The 7,463-nt window shown below is 33.5% G+C and overlaps 1 pseudogene; it reads right to left on the bottom strand.

The window, feature by feature from the left end:
• Positions 1-3,740: 3,740 nt before the first annotated feature.
• Positions 3,741-6,154, bottom strand: LOC129501637 (myotilin-like; annotated as a pseudogene).
• Between the last annotated feature and the right edge of the window lie 1,309 nt (positions 6,155-7,463).

Genomic DNA, 7,463 nt, shown 5'->3' on the forward strand with positions numbered 1-7,463 from the left:
ATTTTATCATAGTGATTAGTGTTTTATTGGTCTTTTTTGTTAAACAAATAAAGTAACTTTTATCCTTTTGAAGTTAGTTCTAAATGCTGGATTATTTCAAGAAATTAAATATCTATATATTCATTTTAAGTATTTTCTGATACACATCCTATGCTACTTTCAAGTGCTATTATTGAATATTATGAGTAGTGTTCTCAAGAATATAAGAGATAATCACTTTATTGTCAAATATAAATATATAATGAAACATTTCTCTCTAATTAACACTATCTTTAGCAAATCAAGCTGAAATCATTTAGAACTATGATTTTTTTGAAAACCATAAAATATATTTTGCTATTTCTCATTCTATTAAATGCACTATTGACTACAACATTTTTTCAGGTTTACTTTTATGAAGTAGAAACATGTTTTAATCCAGTTGGAAGTATTGAGATCAGTCCAGGAGGGATATGGCAGCTTTATAATACAAACTTCCATCTTGCTACTCAAGTATCCTTAACTACAAGAACTGCAAACCCAAACCAGCTGATTTTATCTTCTTTAAAATGATTTCTTGACCTCTAACAACTCCAGCTTACATCCTATTAGCAATGATGCATCATGGGCCACCTCTAGTTGTAAGAAGAGTTGGGAGGTCAGGAAGCTGATCTAGACACATTGCTGCCCCCCACCAGTAAATGGGTTAATGTTAACAAAAAAGAAGAAAATAAACATCATAAATGCAAAAAATTGTCTGGCAAAAATAAAGGGACTCAAAGCTCCAAGGAAAACAAGAGTAGGTGAGTTGGTATCTAGAGAGATAGGCTAGGAGAAAGTGCACCCTTAGAGAAAAGCTGTCTCCTATTAAATGCTCGTAGCCATTGTAGCAATGGCTCACTAATTCATACCATGCTTCTCTAAGGCACGGTAGTTCAAATACTAGTTGAGCTATTATTATGGTTCAAAAACACTTTGGGAAATTTCTTTGAAGAATGTTCATTGCTTCGGGTACTGTTCAGCTCGTAAAGGAAAGAAATACATGAAAAAAGAATAATGACATGATACCTGTGCCCTTAACAAGTTAAGCCTGAAACAAGTGATGAAAAAACATACACAAATAATGACAGCATAGCGATAGAAGTACAAATAGAAGTATCTATAATATTCTATTGTGATAAAAACAGTTTGTTCTCACTGGAATGTGGAAAGCTCACATAAAGTAAGGTCATATAGGATCAAAGAGTGTAAAAAAAAATTTAAAGGGTCAAGGTTTTCCAGAATGTAATTGGCAGAAGCCATTCATTTTTCTAACAGATGTATGTAGACATGGTTTTATATACTTTTTAAAAGAAACTTCAAGATGGTAATTTCAAAAAATAGATTATATGTTCAGTGTTCACTGATCCATTAAATTGCATAGTCTCCTATGTCCCACAACTAGTTTGTCATAATTATAATTTGAAGATATTTCTGTAAAAGCATATAATATTACCACAGTCCTAAAAATGACAACCCCATGGAGAAGATTATAGCAGAAGGCTAGCAGATGATTCAGGGGTTGTGAACTTGGTTAATCGAGTAAGTCAACTTTCATATTGAAAACCATATAACACTGAATGATATCAGATGGGCATATGAACTCTCTGGCTTCCTTTTCACCTTTTCAATATTCCACCATTGTATGCCCTACATCCCAAATTGACATCCCTGAAATCAAATCCCATCATTAATGCATTCAAGTATTAATACACAGAAAGCAACAGAACAAAATTCTTCACAGTGTTGTGTGACTGGAATCAACTTCAACTATTACTTTGTCAGTTTTATTACCGAAAGACTTTTTAGGTATTGCCATCCGCATAGTAAGTTAAACAGAAATTAGTGACTACAATTACCATTCCAGAACTATCCTTACATCTGTTTATCCATCTCAAAGACAAAAAGAAGAAAGGAGAGTAAAAGAAAGGTTTTGAAAGGAATCAAAAATAATAAATTAACATACTTGCTTAATATTTTCCCTAACGTGACATAAAAGCCAATTATCACATGATTTTTAACCACATGTACTGGATTTCTTTTTCTCAGATAATGCTCTTAGAGACCAACTACATAAGGAAGTAATAGCTATAGTGAGCAAAAAATACAGTAACATTGGTTAAGCTTTTATTTTACCACATCCTTTGAAAGACTTGAGAAAAATTGAGCTAACCACCAATACATTTGAAATGTATATACAACAAACATGTTTAGTTAAAATAAGGAAATAGGATTTCTGAGAATGGTGAATGTATTTTCACTTTAATAGTAATAACTTATTAGTAAATTGATTTATTCAGAACTTTAATAGTAATAACTTATTAGTAAATTGATTTATTAAGAGCTTTTATTCACAATTTTTACAACTATGGTGCACTTGAAAATAAAATGGTGCAAATATTGTATTGAGGTGAAATCCTATTGTCATCTGCATTAGATACTCCCATTTTCTTAGATATTTTTGAGAGTACCATAAGACTTAAGAAGAGCTATGTATTTTTAAGCCCCAGTTTATGTTATAAAATGGAGGAGAAACTCAACAACAACAACAACAAAAAAGATGCCTAGATCACAACCTGAGCCAAAGGCAGACACTCAACCACTGAGCCACCCAGGTGCCCCAGCAAGGTTTTTTGGATAGAATCAAATAAGATAATAAACATAAATCATTATAATGCCTGATCTGTTAAATATTAAAATGTTATTCACCTTCTCTTCTGGCACCTGAAATCTAAGTAGGTATGTTTGTTATGCATCATTTTGAATTAGTAATTAGAAATTAAATAAAAGCATATACATTGATTTCAACAAATCAAGTATATATCATCCTTTGCAAAAAGGAAAAAGCTAGAATCTTAATATGAATACTCTAAAAAAATCAGCAAATCTAAGACTCAGATGATGCCTTGATGACTGTGTAATTACACCTTTTCTATTCCTAGGCTTCACTCTTAATTTTCTGACTTGAAGGTTACCACAATTAATACAGCTCTCTTAAAAAAAAAAAAAATCTTGTTAAAAAATAAATCTAATGGAAAATAAAGTAGTAGGAAAATTAGGAATTTGAAAGGAGTCAAAAGATTGAGAGGAAAGAAAAATTAATCATAATTACCTTCTGTTTGCTTTTCCTTTAAAAAATCACTTAAATAATACCTATTTTGGCATGAGAAAAAATGTGTTTTAAATATTCAAAATTTTATTCTTTTGACATAAACCTATGGAACACTGATAATTTCTACCATTTTAGTAAGTATAAGAGAAAACAGGTTAAGCAGTATTTAGAAAGCAGTACCAATAAACCTTATTGCAAGCATTAAATGTGTTTAAAAAGTTTGTATTAACTCATAACCTGCAATTGTCAAATGTATATGACTTAAAGCTTAAAATTCCACATTTTAGATAGTCTTCTCTATTATAAACTCAGATTTGCTGTAGGCTTCACATACTGTATAAGCAGCTAGAATATTTAAGAGTTAAGGGATAAATAATATACATCTATATGTATACATATATATTATATGCATGTGAATAACATATAAGTATAAACTACATATATATTATCAGTTATATTACCTAATAAAGCCATATTCTGTTAATAGAGATATGGATTTATTTCAAAAATTTAATCAAATATATTATTAATAGTATGGCTGTTGTGTTTTCAATATTGATAGTTATTCAAGCTTTTCATTTTCACATAGTCCAGACTGACCTTCCAGATGCTAAAAGTCTCCATCTGGGTTAAAGGTTTGTATCTAAATTTTTCCTGTTGAACGCTAAATATTTACTGAAAATTGGTGAACACATAACAGTTTAACAGTTTAGGAATTGGAAGAGTTTGGTTTGGATTAGATGTAACATCTAATCTGTTACATGTGGTGACTCATTAACTTAGTTTTATTAACTACAAACACCAGAACCTTTCTTGTTGACATCTTTTATCAGTAAAAGAATTAGTCTATAGTTATCATGCTATAAGTTTCTTTAATCAGTGTTGAATTGCACCATTTCATTATTTCTCTTCTAGAAAAGCTTTGGTGGAGGTACTACTGAGATCTGGTATTCTAGTTTCACCAAGTCTCCCTCAAAGTTTTTGTTTTGTTGTCTAAAGGTAAACACTGGCACTCTTCTCTTTTTACAAGGATGCTCAGCAGCACAGTGCACGTAGCTTCTTTTGTTTTGCTCATGGCAACACATGCAAAAACACTGCATCTGAAGCTGTCTCCACTTCAAAGATGAATGAGTGAAAATTTGTCAGATATCATCACTTTGTGAAAGTTGTCTAATTAACTGGGCTTCTACTTACACAGCATGACATATAAAGGGCTGGTTGTCCGCTCACTATGAAGTTTATACTGCAGAATCTGTCTTCCAGTTCAATCAACATGTTCTCTGGCACTTGAATGGGATGCGGTGTGACCATTCACATCTCCCTTTGTAAATGGTCTACTTCATACTTGTGATGTCGGAACGTACAGTGGGGCATGTTCAGAACTGTGCATTGTTAAATCTTGTACCTTTCTGTAATTTTGAGCTCGAAACACAGCCTGTACATTTTGCTATCCTAGCAATCTGCAACCCATCTTCTCCTCAGATGTTAGCCATTGATTTCCATTACCATGAAGGCTGTCCTCACCTCTCAGCTCTCTTTCCAGTGCTTGACATTAAGCTTCTTTTTGGATCCTTGTATTTCATGGTTGGGACTCCCTGATATGCAGTTTGATGTGCAATTTGCAGTTTGGGATGGTTTAACATTTATAAGTTGGCCACCTTAGTGTTGACAATAATTGGAGTCCACAGTGCAAGGGATTTACTGCTGCTGTAATCAGACTGTGATAGCAATATGGAGCCTAGGGAGCCTCCTGAGGACTGGTTATAGGTGGTTATAACCCTTTGGTTCTGGTTGGAACCCAAAAGTTGTTGGAGAGAAGGAGGAAAAGCAGAAGGGGACATGGTAATGTGAGAATTCACTGTTGAAGGGTCAGAGCATCTTTGCTCTGTGCATGAGTTAGACTGGATCATGGAAGACTGTTTGGTCTGGCTAAAAGAGCTGGAGGTTTCAACAAACATGTTTTTATATGCATTACATTTCCTGCAAAATCCAATATCAATTTTTAAAAAATTAAAGCAAAATTAGTAAAAATAAGAACAATGATCTTTCAGATAAGGCTTGGACTCGAGTGCTTACCGGGCTTATTGTTAAAGAGTAATTGAAAAAAAGCGGGGGAGGGCAGCCTGGGTGGCTCAGCGGTTTAGCCGGCCTTCATGTTCCCACGTGGGGCTCCCTGTGTGGAGCCTGCTTCTCCCCCTGCCTGTGTCTCTGCCTCTCTCTGTGTGTGTCTCTCATGAATAAATAAAGTTTTAAAAAATGTAATTTAAAATAATGACTTGAGTATGTAGAAATGCCCCATAAAATCTCATAGATTCTTTGCTTTGCAAATGGGCTATAATTTGGAGGTGATAGTAGTTTCCAATTTATTTGAGTTTGTAAATATCATGATGGACGTTTTAATTTATAAGTGCCTAAGGCCTCCTTGAAATATGTTTATTTTAAAACCATTCCGATTATTTATTTTGTCATATGCTGATAGGTGAAAGCAGATCAATGATAGGAGGTAGAGAGCAGTAGTCAGAAGAAGTTAATTTAAACCAAAAGTTTTGTTTTTAAGTCTCTTGTTTCAAAAAAGTTTTAGTTGCGGGGTGTGTGTGTGTGTGTGTGTGTGTGTGTGTGTGAGAGAGAGAGAGAGAGAGAAAGAAAGAGTAATGTAGTGAGGAAAAAAAATCATGAGTTTGGAATCAGAAGACCTAATTAGACCAAACTGGAACACCTAATTGAATGCCTTTAGGCACGTTAAGCTTTGTAGACTTTGATTTCATTTTTTATTTTTATTTTTTTTTAATTTTTTAAAATTTTTATTTATTTATGATACTCACACTGGAGGAGAGAGAGTCAGAGACACAGGCAGAGGGAGAAGCAGGCTCCATGCACCGGGAGCCTGATGTGGGATTCGATCCCGGGTCTCCAGGATCGCGCCCATGTTGTGACTCTCATGATCCTTGTGTCACAACAGATATTTACAGCTCATGCCACAGACTTTTCACAGTCATTTGGATTTTCAGAGTCATCAACACGCATCCTGCTAACACAGTCTATCACTACAATTTGGTCTCAAGATTTTTTGAAAAGAAAGCTAACTTTTATTGAATGTCCATTTACTAGAAATCATTCTAAGTGCATGTCTGCATATTATTTTATTCATGTATATGTATAATACCATGAAGTATTTATTTTTAATTCCCATTTTTAATAAGCAAAGAAAATCTAAGAATAACAAACATACTGGTCATTAGGAAAGTTAAGGGACTTCATCTGATATTTGTATCATCATCTTGAACTGAATATGAGCGCCTCACCAGTTTTATAATGCGTATATTTTTTCATTTAATGATAACCCGAAAGACAGGTGTGATTCTTACTCATATTTCACAGATGAGAAAATTGGGCACTAAGGGGCTTTTAAGTAACTTATTACTAAAAACATTTCAATAGCAGAACAGAGATGTAACCCCAGGATCACGTGACACAAGAGTTTCAGCTCCTAATGAGTCTATCAGTATCTCTCAAGGTAGCAAAGGTTACAGCTCAAGTGTGATGAGAGACATCCAACTACAAGTCATCAAAATAAAAATGGGGTACCGCTCCAATCTTAAGTGAATATCTCTGACATCTGAAGGAACTTAGAATTTTGGCTCCTATTGCCTTCAAGTGTAATAAAACCATGACTATTATAATACTTATATACTATTGTTATATAGATTCAGAATTATCCAAAGACATTTTTCTAGAAAAACCTAAGAGGATATGACTTTAATTCTCATTTTCATTTAGGTACTGAAGATTAAATAAAAACAAAAAACTTAAAGCAGCACATTGATGTTCATGAGTCTTCTTTCATTTCATATTTCTTTGTGCTTTATTAATTCCTTATTCAGACTGTACAGTTTATTTTCATTCTTCTCAAAAATAACCTTTTACTTAAGTTTTTATTTTAATTCCAGTTAGTTAACATACAGTGTTATATTAGTTTCATGTATACAATATAGTGATTCAACACTTCCATACATCATGCAGTGCTCATCTCAACAAGCACATTCCTTAAACCTCATCACCTATTTCACCCATTCCCCACAGCCCTCCCCTCTGGTAATCATCACATCATTTTCTACAATTAAGAGTTAAAAATAATGTTTAATTGAAGTAAGTCAATTGGAGAAGGACAAACATTGTATGTTCTCATTCATTTGGGGAATATAAATAATAGTGAAAGGGAATATAAGGGAAGGGAGAAGAAATGTGTGGGAAATATCAGAAAGGGAGACAGAACATAAAGACTCCTAACTCTGGGAAATGAACTAGGGGTGGTGGAAGGGGAGGAGGGGAGGTG

The sequence above is a fragment of the Nyctereutes procyonoides genome, unplaced genomic scaffold, assembly GCF_905146905.1.
Source record: "Nyctereutes procyonoides isolate TBG_1078 unplaced genomic scaffold, NYPRO_anot_genome, whole genome shotgun sequence".
Taxonomy (NCBI): Eukaryota; Metazoa; Chordata; class Mammalia; order Carnivora; family Canidae; genus Nyctereutes; species Nyctereutes procyonoides.